General features: G+C 35.0%; 2 non-coding genes across 2 annotated transcripts; both read right to left on the reverse strand.

Annotated features, from left to right (window-relative positions):
* Positions 1-12,784: 12,784 nt before the first annotated feature.
* TRNAR-UCU lies at positions 12,785-12,857 on the reverse strand. The gene has a single exon. It is a non-coding gene; the product is annotated as a tRNA-Arg (tRNA).
* A 5,989-nt stretch (positions 12,858-18,846) lies between these two features.
* On the reverse strand, positions 18,847-18,919 carry TRNAR-UCU. The gene has a single exon. It is a non-coding gene; the product is annotated as a tRNA-Arg (tRNA).
* Between the last annotated feature and the right edge of the window lie 274 nt (positions 18,920-19,193).

Raw genomic sequence — 19,193 nt, forward strand, 5'->3', positions numbered from 1 at the left:
TAGTCGTTTTCCACTTTATGTCAGACTTAGTGTGGCTCAGTGCTACGTGGGCCTTCTATTTTCATGGACACAACCAAACTTAATTTTTAAGAAGTAAACTCCATCTACGTCCTTCGTCTTCTGCTTCAGTGATAAAGTTAGTAAATTATCTGTTTAATAGTTTAATCTTGGTAATAAATATACAGTAATGAGTTTAACATTAACAAAATCTTAATCTGGTTTAATATTTCTAATTATTACTTGCCTTACTATTTGTAAAAAAATCTTATTATAGACTTAAACCGGACATTCATGGTCCGCGCCAGAATTCCTACTAAATCTTACCGGTTTAGCTACGTCCGACTCTCTATTTTCAGAGTAAAAAACTAAAATTTAAGAATTTATGGTAGAAAAGATTGTGAAACTAAGTGACAATGTTGATTGTTGATAACCTTGATGGATGTGTTGAAGAACCTAAGCATCATCACACTCACACTTTGCTTTTACTTATTCCTGTGCGCGTGTTAGTCAATAGTCACAAAAGTTTTCGAGTTCTTATTGCTATTCCCAAGGACTCCATTCTATTAACTTTTCAAACTTTTTCTTTTTCTTTTATCAAAACCTAACGCACTTTCAGTTTTTCACACATGTGTTCTATATATTTAGATTCAATAAATGAAAATTGAGATAAAAAAAAATAGAGATAATTATTCTGTTGTAAACCTAATTAATTGTATAAAAAAAATAAATGTTGATTTTTAACCTCGTTTTCTTCTTCCTTAAACATATGAACAAATCATTAACCACATCAAAAAATGTTTTTTTTTTTCAAAAATTTTACATTGGTTAAAACTAAAATCAGTTTAGAATATATAAATTAGTACAAATTCTTTTTTTAAGCAGATTTTATGGAATTAAAATAAACTTAAAATTTATTCTTTTTATCACATTTAATTTAATTTAATTTTTTAATAATATGCTACATTTTCGTACTTGTATTAGTCAATTCATTTTACAATATTATATATAAAAATAAAGTTTAATCTCATATTTTTCCAATTACTTAATTCATTAAAATCGGTATCATTAGCAAATTTAGTCTTTAACATAATTGGACAATGTAATCTTTAATTTTCCCAGTCATGATTAATTCAGTTGATGACAATTTGATTCGTCCTGAACACATGAAGTAATTGATGCATGTTAAAGTTTGAGACTAAATTAGTAATTAAATTAAACAAAATTTCAAAAATTAAATACGTGATTAGTTTAAAGCAATTTTTTTAAATCGTAATATAAAAAATTATCCATTTCAATAATGCATTTGTTGAGAGAGGAAAAAAAAACATTTACTCCGAAAAGGGAAAAGAATGATTTATTTTGAAATAAAATAAAGTACTTTTCATCTCTTTCTACTGTAATCAAAGCATTCACTAATTAGATATCTAATTAATAAACTTTATAACAATTGTTGATTAAAAAAGATATATCATATCTTTTTAAAAAAGTGAAAGAAGGAAGATCATGGTGAATGTGTAAATCACAATTAGTAAAAGATGTCTTCAAGAAGGGAGATGATAGTGAATTAATTTTAAAACAGTCCAACTATTCCTACCACACTTTATAATTTTACCTGTTTAAAAGTCAAAGGTCTAAAATAATTAAATATTTATTTTTCTTTCTATTCTTCAATATATCTTTTAAAGACAAAATCATAATGGATAAGATTTTAAAACGGAGGAATGTATAATAACTTATTATTTAAAATCATAATAATAGCACCAATTAAGTCAGATTTGAAATCGGAACAATTAAATAATTCTAAGACCACTTGTCCTAAAGTGTGAACTTTAATTTTTTTTTTTCATGCAGAAAGTAAGAGCATGCAAGTATATAATAACCTGGTTTTGCTTTTCATAAAAGCTGGTCGGTGCTCGAGAAAGGAGTTTAACCTTATACATTGTTTTATCACACCAAAGCCAGACATCATAATTCTGCATATGACACACACAAAAGAATTTGACCCCTCTTGTTCATTGAATCTTCAATAAAAAAATAAATGCACAACGAAATAATTTAGATCAACACAAATTTATATATCGAGATGGTTTCATGATAATTACGTAATCAATCCGATGGTAACAAATATTTAAAATTAATTATTATGTTTACGTAATTATTAAATTAAAATTAAGAATTGTTTCGGTGTGACGGCGAATCACCAAACCTACACAATTTCTTCTCTTCAGGCCGTCCGCTATCCTCGGAATGTGTCCTCCACCAGTCCTCTTTCTCCTTTCTCCTGTGTTCGATGCGTCCGGAGGGTACTTGCCAAAGGTACTCTGATGCTTAAGTTAGTTAGATTATCCGATCGGATCTCTGGATTCAGAAGTAAATGCGTAATAAATGAACCTACTTACCTGGTACCTCTAACATGTATTTATAGTGTTGGATATAGGCCTGATATTAAGGTTATCCTAATCAAGGCTCAATTACAGCCCAATCACTTTAAGCATGTAGTTATCCTAATTACCTTAGCCTTACCTTGACCATGAAGACCGTCCGCATCTTACCGTCCGGCTTCTCTTACTCAGTCTGGTCGGTCGTCTTGCGAGACAACTGACTGCCTCCATTTAGATGTCTTGACCAGTAGACCGTCCGACTCTATTTCTCACGACCGAACAGTGGTCCCTAGTACAAGAATGATATAGATTAATCTCTAAACATTACAACAAAGTAATAAGAATAATATAAAATAAACAGCAATCAAAAGATAATTATTACATTGTTGGATTTATTTTTATATTAACTATAACATTTGAATATTTTCTTGGGAACTTCGAAAGACTTCTTTGTGTAGTTAAAATCGATATTATTGTAAAATATCTTTAGCTTTGGGTTTGGATTTTGTTTTAATTGAAATCTAGTTGACTAAAAAAGTAAACAAGTGTTCCAGATCAAAAATGTACAATATAGAGGTCGGTTAACTTACATTGGAGGTAGAAATCTTGTTAATCAAGGAAATAAGGAGTTAAGCAAATAATGGATACAGGATAATAAAACCCGATCGGGTAGAACGGTATCATGATCGGGTAGAGTGGCATCATGGTCGGGTTAGGTGGCGTCTTGTTCGGATTAAAATGGAAGAAGTAAAGGTAAGTGAAGGCGTCCGAAAGTTCCGGCGAGTTACATGGACACGTTAACAACGATTGCGCTTAGTGGGCGAATCTTGCGAGATTATGGGCCAGTGGTTACAAGTAGTTATGGCCCTTGACTCATGTTCAATGCCTATAAATATAGGAATAAGAAACCAGGTAAAGGGATCTAAATCTATTCATTCTTACCTTGATATTGTTGTAACTTTGCTGACTTGAGCGTCGGAGTGCTAACTTGCAGGTCGCACCTGATCAGGCGTAAGAGTGATACTATTCAGAATATTTCGTCATGACAGTTCGGTTCGCGCTTAATCTTGGGTCCTTCATCCGAAACATTTTGGCGCCCACCATGGGGCCCGAGATTCTTATTTCAACCCGAGTACGATCACGATGGCAGGAGAGTTTCCCTTGCAGCTGTTACAAGATTTACAGCGACAGATGCAGGAGATGAGGGTGGAAATGGCGGCAATGAGGGCAGAACGGGCCAATGGAGGGGGGGGGGACCGTCTGCTCAATTCGTGAACGTCGAGGGAGGAAGTGGAGGAAGAGGAAGAGGTAGAGGTGGACACGGAGGACACGAAAATTTCGACAAATTCGATGACAATAACAGAGAACGGCGGAACGGAGCAGGGGAGCGAAATCTTATACCGGATGATCAGGCCGAAGGGCTCCATCCTTTCACGCATAGGGTAATGAGAGCAATCATACCAGAAAACAAAATGCTCCCTTAAATGGAGAAATATGGAGGTTCATCTGACCCAGTCAAACATTTGCAGTCTTTTGTGGACGCCATGGCTGTGTATTCATTGGACGAGCTGATGTGGTGTAGAGTTTTCTCCCTTCACTGAAGGAAGAGGCATTAAATTGGTTTCATTCCCTCCCACCGGGCACGATTGAAAGTTTTGCCATACTAAGGCAACTATTTACCCAACAGTACGCCTCAAGCAAGACTCCCGGAGTAACATACACAGCTTTAGTAAGAATGAGACAAGGACGGGATGAGTCCCTCAAAATGTTCATGGACAGATTTAATCGTACTGCTCGGCAAGTAAGGAATGCAGATCAAAGATTAATTGTGAGTGCGCTAACAACAGCGTTAAGGCCGGGCCCATTTTGTGATTACTTGCATGCAGAAGAACCTCAGAGTATGGATGAGTTGCAGAACAAGTTGGCAAGTTTTATTCGAATAGAGGAGGGAAGAGCTCATCAACGAGGGAGAGAGGAAATCGATTCGATGGCCCGAACGGGCAGATATAGAGGCGCTGGACAGTCATTCGGGAGAAACGATAGAAGTGGTGGTCATCGAAGTAGGGATCAAACTAGAGTTCAACAATACATCCATCATACCCCATTAAATGCACCCCGAGCAAAGGTATTGGAAGAAGCTCTAGGAGCTGACCTAATGACCGTAGTTCAGATGCCCACACCCTTAGGGGCTGACGAGAGTAAGTATTGTCGGTACCATCAGAACAAAGGGCACACAACGGAGGACTGTGTCACATTAAAAGATAAATTGGAAACTTTAGTCCAAGCGGGACATTTGTAGAGGTTTGTTCAAAGCCAAAGGGGAGGACCTTCGAGTGGGACCGGGCGGTCCTTTACACGACAAGATCCTCCCAAGAGAATAAACCAACAAAGGAACGATCGAAGTAGAAGTAGAAGTTGAGACCGCACGGTCAGAGGTGTAATCAATACGATCTCTGGAGGATTTGCGGGAGGTGGTTCAACATCGGCTGCCAGAAAAAGACACTTAAGAAATTTGCATAGCGTTAGTCGAACGAGAATACAAAAGAGATCTATGTCCGCCATCACCTTCTCAGATCAAGATTTTCACGCTCCCGATCTGGAACAAGATGATCCGATGGTCATAACAGTTATGATCGCTCGATACCAGGTCGGAAAGGTTTTGGTGGATCAGGGGAGTTCGGCTAATATACTGTATTGGAAAACATTTAGGCAAATGGAAATTTCGGAGGATGCCATTATGCCCTTCAATGAACAAATAGTAGGGTTCGTAGGAGAAAGGGTGGATACAAGGTATGTCGATCTGAGAACTAGTTTGGGGCCGGATAAGAGTGTCAGGGAAATGAAGGTTCGATTTTTGTTGGTAGAAGCCGATACTTCATATAATGGGAAGACCATGCCTGAACGCATTTGGGGCCATTATCTCAACTCCACACCTAACTCTAAAATATCCCACGGATGATGGGGTAGTGCACACTGTCCGAGCCAATCAAAAAATGGCTCGTGAATGTTACGTCGCGGTTTGAAGCTGAAGCCGAGAGCATCTGAATTCTCACACAAAAAGTCGGAGGTCGCTATGATGGAATTAGATCCCAGAACACATATGGAAGAACGGGTAGAGCCGTTGGGAGAGGTACGTCCGCTGGCTATAGGGGAAAAAGAAGAACAATCCACCACTATAGGGCGTAACCTAACACCGGATCAGGCTGAAGCAATTGAGAGTATTCTGCTGAAGAATAGAGATCTATTTGCGTGGACAGCTTCGGATATGCCAGGTATCCATCCCGACGTGATATCTCATAAGTTGTCATTGTTTAAGGAGGCCCGACCGGTAGCACAGAAAAAGTGGAGGTTGGGCGAGGAGAAGAGAAGAGCGGTGGATGAATAAGTGAAAAAGCTGTTAGAAGTGGGCTTTATTAAGGAAGTGAAGTACAGTACTTGGTTGTCTAACGTCGTTATGGTGAAAGAACCGAACGAGAAATGGAGGATGTGTACCGATTTCACTTACCTTAACAAAGCATGCCCAAAGGACACATATCCTCTCCCGAGCATAGATGGATTAGTTGATGGAGTCTCTGGGTATAAGATATTAAGCTTCTTGGATGCATACTCTGGGTACAACCAGATTCCCATGTACCAACCAGACCAAGAGAAAACGGACTTTATAACGGAGCAGTCCAACTACTGTTACGACGTCATGTCGTTCGGTTTGAAAAGTGCAGGAGCGACTTGTCAACGACTGATGGATAAGGTCTTCCAAAACCAAATAGGAAAGTGCATGGAAGTTTATGTTGACGATATGGTTGTGCGGAGCCGATCGGTTGAAGATCATCTACGGGATTTAGAGGAGGTTCTCGGTCAAGTGAGGAAATTTGGAATGAGGCTCAATCCTCTTAAGTGTACGTTTGGGGTATCAACAGGTAAATTCTTGGGGTTTATGCTGACTTTGCGGGGTATAACGGCCAACCCAGACAAATGTCGAGCCGTTCTGGAAATGAGAAGCCCAAGAAACTTGAAGGAGGTACAGAGATTAGTGGGACGGCTAACATCGTTATCCAGATTCATACCCAAATTAGCCGAACGTATTAAACCTATCTTAAGAATAATGAAGAAACATACCGAGGGGGAGTGGAACGAACAGTGTGAAGCAGCATTTGAAGAGGTGAAGCAAATTCTCACTAATCCTCCCGTAATGAGACTACCGGATTATGGCTGCGAGTTGCAGTTATTTTTGGCGGTCAGCAAAGAAGCGATTAGTGCAGCGCTGGTGCAAGAAACTCCAGAGTTTAGGCCAATATACTTTGTTAGTAGAACATTGAAGGAAGTTGAAACCAGATATCAGCGGCTGGAAAAAGGTAGTTTTAGCCTTACTGAATGCTACGCGAAGGCTCAGACCTTACTTACAAGGAAATCAGGTTGTAGTCCGTACGAATTACCCTATTGCTAAGATCCTGCGAAAACCTGATCTGGCAGGGGAATGATTGGATGGTCGGTGGAACTCTCCGAGTTCGGTCTAAAGTATGAGCTGAGAGGATCCATCAAAGGGCAGCACTTAGCAGATTTTGTGGCAGAATTGCCCATGGAGGATCAGACCAGTCATCCTTGGGTACTTTTCGTGGATGGATCATCCGGTCATCAGGGTGGAGGTGCAGGAATAGTCTTAGAAGGACCAGACGATATTGTGGTGGAGCAAGCCAGGTTTTCTGATTCAAAGTCAATAATAATCAGGCAGAATACGAAGCTTTAATAGCAGGTCTGGAGTTAGCGCGAGACTTGGGGGTAGAATGTCTTCAATGCAAAACGGATTCACAGTTGGTAGAAGGGCATATGAACGGAACATTCCAGATCAAGGATGACCAGTTATTACAATATTTCCACAAAGTTAAGCAACTGATCACCCAGTTCAAGTCCGTAGACTTAAAATATATACCGAGGGAAGAAAATCGGAGGGCGGATAAACTCTCTAAATTGACGACCGGGAAAGAAAAAGGCCAGTTATCCTCCCTGGTCTGCCAAATTGTGTTCAGGCGCACAATTGATTGTATGCAAGTAAGTTGTATAGCCGAACAGGATGACTGGAGGAGAGCAATTATGTTGCTTATTAAGAAGCAAGGGGAAGGCATTGCCCTTCGTCCTAAGGAGGCTAAGCAGATTGCAAGATACGTTATTGTGGGGGAGGAACTCTACCGACGAGGGTATGTCACACCAATGTTAAAATCTTTGTCAAAGGAGGAATCAGAGTATGTTATGAGAGAGTTGCATGGTGGAATATGTAGTAGACACAACGACGGTTGTCGTTCGAGTGGAGGCTCAAAAAAGGCTAATAGCCCGACGGTATAATACTAAGGTTAAACTAAGACAATTCGTGGAAGGCGACTTGGTATGGCGAAAAACAGCAGAAGCTCGAAGGGATTCCGCACATGGGAAACTTTCGGCCAATTGGGAAGGCCCCGTTCAAGATAAAGGAGAGCTTGAATAATGGGGCGTATCGGTTAGAATCCTTAGATGGAAAGGTCATCCCAAACACATGGAACATTTCTCACTTGAAATTTTATTTTAGTTGAACATTGTATAATTTTTTCTGGCATTGCAAAATAAAAAGCATTTTTGTTATCCGTTTAATGATTTGATAACTGTTCAAAGTACAGCAAGCTAAATACAGGAAGTCAGATAATTAACTCCTGATCGGGTAGGACGGAAGGAGGAAGAATGCGTTGAAGTTGGATAATTAACTTCACCAAATACAGGTTGTCAGATAATTGACTCTTGATCGGGTATGACGAAGGGAGGATATATGCGTTGAAGTTAGATAATTAACTTCACCAAATACCGGAAGTCAGATAATTGACTTCTGATCGAGTATGACGAAGGGAGGATATATGCGTGGAAGTCAGATAATTGACTCCTGATCGGGTAGGATGGAAGGAGGAAGAACGCGTTGAAGTTAGATAATTAACTTCACCAAATACAGTAAGTCAGATAATTGACTCCTGATCGGGTATGACGAAGGGAGGATATATGCGTTGAAGTTAGATAATTAACGTCGCCAAATACAGGAAGTCAAATAATTGACTCCTGATCGGGTATGAAGAAGGGAGAAAAAACGTGTTAAAGTTAGATAAGTAACTTCACTAAATTCAAAAAGTCAGATAATTGACTCCTAATGGGGTAATGCGTTGAACAAAATTATGTTGTTAAATGCAGATTGATGCTACTGCTAAAGATCGAAGTATTGCATATGTAAAGTTGGAAGCAGAAAGCGCAATTATGAACGGACGGTAAAAGCAAATAAATGTTCAAACATCGTATACAACCTTACGATAGTAGACTTAAAAGAAGTTCATAGTACAAAACGTAAGCAACCACAAAAGTTGAAATCGAAGCTCCCTGGTGGGGTCGGTGGAGACGTTAGTAGCTGCCTCAGTGGTGCTCGGCGGAATGATAGGAGATTCTTCAGTAGCAAGGGCGACTTGATCGCAAAGTTCTACAAGAGCATCGTTCATGTAAATGTTCATGATATCAAACTCATGATGTTCTAAGGGAGTTTTGAAAAAATAATGACACTACCCAATCCCTTGGTTGAATCCAAGCTCACGTTCTTGGCACACTTGATCTACCAAAGCAAATTTTTCCTTCAGCAAGTTATCCCGTTTGTTAAGTACGACATTTTTATCCTTCAGAAGTTCTTCATTCTGGGACGCGGCTTTTTGAAGATCCAGCTGCAGAGTGTCGATTGACAAATGCAACGAAGCTACCTCTTTTTGGGATTTGGTCAACACATTTTCAGCCTTAACCCAATCGTCTTCAGCAGCTTTGGTCAGTTCTTCTATGCGATTGGTGAGAGTGGTATTTTCCTTTTTCATTTCATTTAAACTCTGGGTAACAGCTTCTAGTTCGGCTACCAGTAACGGCTTGGTAGTTCCGGCAGTGTAATTCAAACATACACTTGCTCGAGCGATCAGCTCGTAAGCCATGTTCAAGGACTCACTAGGTGTCATGCCTTTAAAAGGTGTCCTTCGTCGGGAGTCAGATTGAACTGTAGACGATCGGCTACATGCACATGAGGATCTAGTGGACCGGTCAGAAGGGGACCACTAGTTTTTTGTCTCTTCGGAGGAGAAGGAGTTTTTTTTGAAGCTTTTCTTTTTGGTTTAGCTTTTATAATTTCCGGATTGTGCAGTTTCACATCTGTTGCAGCTTCAAGAATATTAGTTAGTGGGGTGAGAGAGGCGGACCCTATTGCTGGAGCGGAAGCTGAGGTGCCCTCTACGGCCTTAGCCAACTTCTTTTTGCGGGCCATCAAACGGGCAAAAGATTCGTGTTGTTCCATGCCTCCAAAGAAGTCTGCAACACAGAAGACAATTTAGACAAGTTAATGCTTACCGGTCGGTTAATGAAAAAAGGAAAAAACCTTACCGAACACTCTGGCGCGTAAAGTGTCAGTCCCAAGCAGGTCTATAAGCTTACAGGACGAGGTCTTTCTAAGCAACAGATCAATTTGACTTATAACATCCAACTCGGCCTCGATCATTTCTGTCTTTCACCAGGAGTCTATGCGGTTGTGATTCTCAGTCCAGTAAAGCGGAAACTTAGGCCGACCGTCATCGAAAAAATATTTTGGTCGCCCAGACTCTTGGATGGCTATCTTACAGAAGTTTGACTTAAAATCTTTGTAGGAGGAATTGAAGGAGGTGAATAACTATTTGTCTTTTACAGGAATTAGAGATACCCAAGACCAGTTGCGATTGGGTAAGACGCGAAAGAAGTAGAGCAAGGAAGCAGGGGTGGGGGTCAGTACTAACCCTGTACAAAGCACGCTAAAAGCTTGCATGAAAGCCCACCCGTTCGGGTGTAGCTGGGCAGGGCAGATGTTCAATTCTCTCAGAACACCCATTTGAAACTCAAAAAATGGAAGTCTAACTCCTAAATCTCGAAACAAAGTTATATACACATAAAAGAAATCAGCAACATAACCCTCTCGACCATGGCACGCCCGCTCATTCGTTTGGCAAACCACAAATGTATAATCATCTATATCCCTAAGGGTAGCTAAGATATCAACTTTCTCTAACAGACGCGGTAGATATAAAGTACGGGAGATAGTTCTTAACCTCATGAGGAGCCCAATCGTACCCTTGTACTATAGGAGGAGGAAGTATAGAAGTCCACATTCGGGAGTTGTCATAGTTAAAAGCCACCTCGGTACCGGACGAACGGGATGAGGTTGCGGAGGAGGAACCGGACGATGACGATGTGCCCACCCCCATCGTCATCATAGCCTCGACCCTCGTCTCTAGACATATTGGATGAGTGGGAAGAGAGAGACATTACCTTGAAATGATTGATCGGGTCGCAGGCGAAGGAGTTCGGATTAGAAGTTGCAGAAGATTAGCAGTTGTCGCAAATGAAGAGGGACCCTACAGCTATTTATAGCCACATAAAGTGGTTTCGAGGATCCATTGTAACCGTTTAACACAACAAGATCTGAAGGTTTTAAATTAATGTCTTTTCATATTCTATTTTAAATGTTAGGTCAATTAATTTGAGCCGTTGATGTCAAGTTAATCGTGAGATCAGGAACGCATGATCTTCCAATTATTGCCTTTCACGGTGAAAAGGTTAAACCCCTTCACTTAATCCAACGCTTGGGGCTTGGGGGGCTTATGTACAGTATAAAGGTCGGTTAACTTACATTGGAGGTAGAAATCTTGTTAATCAAGGAAAGAAGGAGTTAAGCAAATAATGGATACATGGTAATAAAACTCGATCGGGTAGAACGGTATCATGATCGGGTGCGTCCTGTTCGGATTAAAATGGAAGAAGTAAAGGTAAGTGAAGTCCGAAAGTTCCAACGAGTTACATGGACACGTTAACAACGGTTACGCTTAGTGGACGAATCTTGCGAGATTATGGGCCAGTGGTTACAAGTAGTTATGGTCCTTGACTCATGTTCAATGCCTATAAATATAGGAATAAGCAACCAGGTAAAGGGATCTTAATCTATTCATTCTTAGCTTGATATTGTTGTAACTTTGCTTATTTGAATGTCGGAGTGCTAACTTACAGGTCGCACCCGATTAGGCATAAAAGTGATACTATTCGGAATATTTTGTCAAGACAGTTCAGTTCGTGCTTAATCTTGAGTCCTTCATCCAAAATAAAAAAAAGAATTGTGAATTTTAATTATATTAATTTTTAATTGGGTAATGTTATATTTGACAACACACATAACAAGATAAATTTTTAAAATTCATCTGGAACAAAATACTACACAATGATTTTACAAATATCATCTCGACAACAAAAACACTATTTTTCGCGATTTTTTTATTAATTATGAGTATCCTTAAAATTAATTATAAAATGTTAATTGATATGAAGGTTTATAAAAAATGTTTTAGCAATAGTAAAGATTTGAACCTAATTATTTGAATATATATATATATATATATATATATATATATATATATATATATATATATATATATATATATATATATATATTTTAAAACTTTATTTAATGAATTTACACAATAGTTACGTTTATTTAGTTCATTAAATATGATGAATTTATAAAACTCATGAAATCACAAAAACAGGTTTTAGATTTATACTTAAGTATAGTAAATACGTAACATTGTTGATTGTGAGTGTGCTAGAGAAGTTCTTTTTTTAATTTATTTAACTAATTTAGAATATCATTTGAGTAAAGTAATTTCATCTATAGCATTTTAACAACCTCTTTTGCAAACTTACTTTCCTAATCACTTTTCTCATAATCGATTTTACATTTTCAAAACTTGACTAACGTAATTAGTTCTCCCAAAACTGACTTTTCATGTATTCCTCCCCTTTACCAGAGCATGCAGATAAAGTAATTCCTCTTATGCACACTGCAATCATATCTGTAAAGTAATTGAGTTCCTTCACTGTTATATCAAAATTATTATATGTATTTTATTTTAAAGATCAGAAAATAAAATTTATTAACTTTGACCTAGCTGGTAAACTTAAATTTTCTAAAAAAAAATTAGAAGGAAAATATTGTATATATATTTTAAGTTTTTAAGATTGTTTAGGATGTTTGGTATGAAGCTTGGATGCAAAACAGCTGATCCCAGTCACACATATCCTATTTAATAGAAACACAATATTAATATAGGGATTGACCAATCACTCAAAATGAATACAAAAGCAGTGAAAAAATATTGATGTTATTTTTCGGGTTTGCATATCAATCCAGTGTAATGTTTAGTGTTAAACTCCTGCATGCTAATGCATTGTTTTTAAGGAGCTATACATAAAGAAAAATAATAAGATTATAAATGAAAATAAAGAAGAAATGTGATTATAATTGGAAAAAATACATAAAGAAAATCAGATAAGAGAGAAAAAATTTCAAGCAACACGCCCAGTGGGACTCGAACCCACAATCGCCTGATTAGAAGTCAGGCGCCTTATCCATTAGGCCATAGGCGCTGATTCGATGATCAATAGTGAAACTTTATATAATTTTAAATTTCTTGAACATTTTTATTTCAGTTTTTTTTTTTTTTATTTAAATTACTTATTTTCAGTTTCCATTGTTTTTTTTTAGTTCCAATGAATATTGTCATTTCAGTTTTTTTTAATTACGAAATTTGTTTTTTCATCCAATAATAATATATGGTATGTTATTATATACATTTGTACCAGAAAACATAAATGATTTAATTAAAATAATAAGAGCTTATTATAGTGTATCACGAGTTTTAATAGATTGTGTTACAAAGTTAGAATTTGATTTCGTATCTCCTGGTTAAATTTAAGATAACCGGGTATTTTAATTTCCTGATTTTTATAATACTTGTTGGTATGAAATAAATTAATAGTCTTTATCATTTTGTTGACATTAAAAGTGAATTAAAATATGTAGTAATTAATTTTATATACGTTAAATGAAAATACATATTTTGTTTGTGCCTAGGTGTCTCTTTAAAATAGTATATTATTTTCTAGAAAAAAAAGGAGTAAATCGAACTATTATTAATATTTGAAGGCGATCTTTTATGAATTAACTGATTAGGAATGCTCTAGACCAACATATGCACTCCTAAAAAGCAATTCAAATGTTTTTCGATAGACAAAATACATGTAATATGCAGTGATAAATTATATGACAAGTAAGAGATGAAGACAAAGACAAATAAGCATAAAATTTATACTAGTTTACTCTTAAAAAAATAATTATATCCAATTGGTCAATCACTACGATAAAATAAACTCACTAATCTTTCTAGTTTTTACAAGCACATAGAAAACAAGAAAAAAAATGCCATATAACTAATATATTGACTCTTACAAGACCTTATATCAACATTTTGTGAAAAATTGACTTGATAACCTTAATAAAGCTTCCAACCAAGAAAAAAAACAAACCATACAAGAAAATACTTGCCATAAATTCAAATAAATATGATTATATAATAAAATTAGTGAACCAAATATTTGAATCCCAAGAAAGAAGTAAGAAAATTTCTCAATAGTAAAAGAAATGTAAAAGAAATTTTCTCAATTAGTGAACTAAGTTACTCTATTGTATCTCTCTTCACAAACAATAGAGTAAGATATGATATTTTAAAAATCAAGCAATCATAATTTTAATGTTTACAAAACAAGAGAAATACAAAATGTGTTTAAAAATCTTTTTTAAATTTTTTTCATAGCAAATTATCTAATACTACGTAGTCAAACAATAGTTTGCATGACATATTCTATTAAGGTTTAATCATTCAGTAAGTCCCTATTTTTGTGTGGAATCTCAATTTAGTCCCGTTTTTTTTAGATTTCTCAATTGGTCCCAATTTTCTAAAAATTCAAGCAATTTGATCCTTTCCGTTAAATTAGATCTAACGACGTCAGTGTGTGTTTGAGGTGGCACTGGAGTCAGTTTGACGTGGCTGAGACAATCAAAACTTTCATCAAAAACCTAATACCCTTTTGTTAAATCACACCCTTCAACTCCCTTCAACTCCCTTCTGCTCAATCTTCTTTAAAAAAAAAAGGAACTTGAGTATTCCCATCTAAACCTCCAGTTACTATCTTCTTCTGCTCGTTGCCGAAAACCTCTCAGGCCAAAAGAAAAAGCAATCACCATAACCACAAGGACAGTGCTCCCACAAACAACTGTCCAACATCAATCAAAGTTTCCAACAAAAACAAACATCAATACACATCAGAATTTAAAATACCAGCAACCTAGATGGACACTGGGTGAGTGAGAGCGCAAATTGACCCAAAGTTCAGACCTTTGCAGGAGGGGGTAGAGCATGAGGATCTTGAATAAACTTTTTGAAGCGACCCATAAACTCTTTGTTCCACATATAGTCATCAGAGGCCAAAGGGTCTTCATCATCGCCACCCCAGTACTTGCAAAGCTTGGTGGTGGTGGGAGGACGACCCGTACTCCCCAGGAGCCATCCCAGTGGACCATTTCATGGGCTTCTTCTTGGGAAGGATAACTTTGGTCTACTTTGGGTCTGTCAAGGGTGCGAAGCTTTGAGACTCTAGAGAAGTGGGTATGGCTGCACAGCGCAAACAATGCTTGCGAAATATCTACATCTTTTTTTTTTTCTAATGTTTATTTTGTTTTTTAATTTTTGAAATGGAATAGAATTATCATTTAAGATATACATACTCTTCTTCTGCTCGTTACCGGGAACCCTCTCAGGCGAAGTTTCATACTCTCGCATTGCCGTGAAATTGACATTCGAATCACCAACATGGTGTCGTACAGGTTCAGATTAAGAAGAATAAGATGAAAACATCAACTCCGACGACGACAACTGCACACTCTGTCAAGGTCAATGGATTAAACCCTAAATCCCAAAATGATTCTCCAATTTATGAAATGGATTGAAATTTGAATGAACCCTAGAATAACTCAGCTTCCAATGTGAATCCCTAATTCGATAAAATAAGAATCTCAATCCCAATTTTGGTTTAAAACTTTCCTTTTTTATTTAAAAAATTGATTTATCCACGTTAATTAAAATGTTTCTACTTCAGTTAGCCACATAGATATAAGAAACTAACTGCAGCCTCCACGTCACACACACATACTTAACGTCGTCAGCCTCAATTTAACGGAAAGGACCCAATTGTTGCAATTTTTAGAATATTTGGACCCAATTGAGAAATCCAAAAAGAACGGGACTAAATTGAGATTCCATGCGAAAATAGGGACTTCCTGAATGATTAAACCTTCTATTAATGAGTTTTCAAAATTATCTTTCATGGATGGTTTCCTCTTTTGGATAATACAAACAAAATATAATGTAACATAATATATTAAGAGAAGAAATATTACTCGTAACAAATTTTGGCTAACATCCTACAAGTATTGTTTTTGAACGTAATTACTACTAGTTAAATCATAAGTATGATTTCACACTTAATCATTTATAACTAAAAACTCTAAGTATTATTTCAATAAAAAAATACACTTCTGATATAACATGAATATTTTGCAAACAACAAGTCACTTTCAATTCAAGGTAAATAAAATTTCTTTGTGATCAGTAAACCAATTATTTGTCTCGTCAGATGGGAGTTGTGTCTTTCAATGTTTACAAGGTTAAACACTCTTTACTAGTTTGTTAGAGGTTGAACACAAATTGTATTCTTACCAAGCTTTTTTTTTTCCGTCCATATAAATATCTTGACAAAGTGTTCTTCTTTGAAGTATGTATTTAAGTAGACATTTGAATAAAGTAGTCATTATTGTCGTTGATAGGGGAGCAATGTAAAATCTAAACTCAATCCCTTGTGTGTTTTGTTTTTTATGAGGACAACAACAGAAATGTTTCTATATGTTTTTTGCACAACAACTGAAATGTTTTATGCAATCAATTAGATTTATCATATATCAGCTAATGCTTAACTGTGACAAACTACAAGTTTTAATCGATTATATTATATGCATAATCGATTAAAACTCGTGCCTTTGTTAATACCTGTTTGCTGAGTGCAGTAATGTGTTTTTAGAAGAAAAAGTTTTCAAAAATGGCTGAAGTGTAATACTTAACTGATTACACAATTTCCTTAATCGGTTAAATCTGGTACACATTGAAAATTGTTTTTATGTTAAGTCTTAACTGCCATAATGGTTATATTTTCTGTTTTGATGTAATTCTGATATAGCACTGTCAAAAGCTTAACTAATACATTAATTTTGTAACCGATTAAAATGTGTCAAACTTGAGAAAATCTATATGTTCGAGCATAACACTCTGCATTGAAAACTTTGGGCATTTGATCTTTAATATCTGACATAAGAGAGTCGAGATAAGATTTTGCAGGTGTGTTGTTTCTCCAAGAATCAAGAAACGAAAGTTTGGCAGATTTGAAGGATTCTTGAAGGATTGCTTTGTACTTTCATTGGTTGATAACTCTGAGGTATTTTCTTTCTAGATCAATATTGTTTTTACAATCCATAGATTATGGTTTCGCTGTTGCGTATAGCCAAGAAGATAACATGTGGTTCTTTTATCTTTGATATGGGTCTCAAAGGGGTTATGTAGAAAGATGATTATTCTTTCTGTATTGTATTTGTTCCTATATTAGATTTGGAGTTGGAGAGGAGATTACATTGATAAAGGGTCTTTGTAAGTTTTGATGTATAACTCAATCTTTATAGTGAAAGGACTTTCAATCTCAGGTTAATTGAAAGAGACTGGATGTAGGCATTAGGCCGAACTAGTATAAAAATATTTGTGTTTGTTTTTTATCCCTGGACTCTTTTGCTGCAATATATTCTCTATTCTCTTGTGTGTTCAAGAATGTATTATAGATTTTCCAAATATTAATAAAAGAATATATTTTCAATAAGAACCAATTCAACTCCCTCTCTTTGGTTGGAGAAATAAGACCTAACTATTCTTACAATTGCGATCTTTTTTTAAAGTATCTTTCTATTAATTTTAAATATCTTTTTCTTGTATGTTTGTTGAGCTTGATAGTTAAAAAACATTAAATTACTTTATGCAACATTAATTGCACTTTTGATCTTCACACAACATCCTTAATAGCTAATGTACTTGTCTTCCTAAGTTGCATAACCTTTTACTCTAAATATGCGCACTTTACTGGGCACATAGCTATAACATTATTGAAATATGCTTATGTTAGGATAGTTGGCATACAAAACAATTTTAACTCGTTTTTAAAGAGATTTTTTAATGCAATTGTCTTTGACACAAATATTCTTCACAACAAATTATGAAGACATTCTCTGTAACACAAAATTAAGCTTCTATAATATTTTTTGTTATGTTTACATTAGCTTCAACTCTTATCAAACCAAATTGAAAAAAAAAATGTTTAGTATTTTATCGTCTATTAGGAGAAATACTTACACAATATACTATTTCTATACATGTATTATACAACATGTATTGGACACAACTTCTTTATATTTTGTACTTTGTTAGAATAACCACTGTAACATCAAATGATTAGATATTACACTAACATAATATGTTAAAGTTTAACCTTTAAATGATTTTAATGATGTTTTAATCGTTTAAAACAAAACCAACTAAAACATTTGAAATTTAAGTGATTTTAATCAATTTTAAATTCATTTTAAAATGATTTTAATCAATTTCATATCATTGCATTCTTTTTTATTCTGTCTTACAATTATATATATATATATATATATATATATATATATATATATATATATATATTACTATTTTTATTCATGTTATCTTTTTATTATATGAAAATAAGGTAATTAAATATATTATTATTATATATTGTTTTGAAATTATGTTGTAATAAAAAATTAATTTTATTAGTAAATATTCTTAGAGTAAATTTCAAAAAGATACTAAATGGTTTTGATTAAGTGCTTACATCAAAGTATAAAAATGTTTTTATACGATCATAACATATAAGTGTCCATTTGTGCAGCAAGGGAGTGCATATCACATTGTGTTTATGTATATTTGATAAGTTAAATGTTTGGACAAAAAGAAAGATAATCTTAAAAATTTTATTGTACATGTTAAATAATTTAAATATTTAATATGTGGAGAATTTTTCTTTAGTGTAAAGTTTCTTTTTTAATTACAAAAGGATCTTGTGAAGATGTTGTGAACTCTAAGATGTTTTAGATTAAACTTTAAAATATCTTAGATATTTTACATCAAATATCTATTTCTATCTAGTTTTTTTTTTCTCTTATTTAAAATGTATGTAATTTTCCTTTAATATTTAGTTTTAAATATTTTATTTTTTATAATTTACTTAATTAATATTTTTTATGATAACTTAAATAAAAATATTAGTTATAAAGTTTAATTAAACCAAAAAAAAATTATATGAAATTAATAATTAGACTAATGTTTCATTTCAAAAATCATAAAATACAGAAATTAAAAAAAGGGAAACGTAAAATTGAAAAGTTCAAAATTAAAAAAAACACGCCCAGTGGGACTCGAACCCACAATCGCCTGATTAGAAGTCAGGCGCCTTATCCATTAGGCCATGGGCGCTTCCCGTTTCCTCTTCCAGATTAATACTATATAATTGAAATATTTAGAAAAAGTTAAAATACCAAATTAAAACATGAGCTGATAAAATTAGATGGACTAATAAGCTATATTAAACTATATTAAAAAATAACAATCAAAATAGATCATATTTAATATGCAACGGTTAAGTTGACAATAGAATTTATGAATCAACCAATTTTAAAAATTGAAACTAATATTATGTTATTAATATCTATACATTGAAATTAAATTTGTTCACAAATTTTAAATTTTA

The sequence above is a fragment of the Vigna radiata genome, chromosome 1 (genome assembly GCF_000741045.1).
Source record: "Vigna radiata var. radiata cultivar VC1973A chromosome 1, Vradiata_ver6, whole genome shotgun sequence".
Lineage (NCBI taxonomy): Eukaryota > Viridiplantae > Streptophyta > Magnoliopsida > Fabales > Fabaceae > Vigna > Vigna radiata.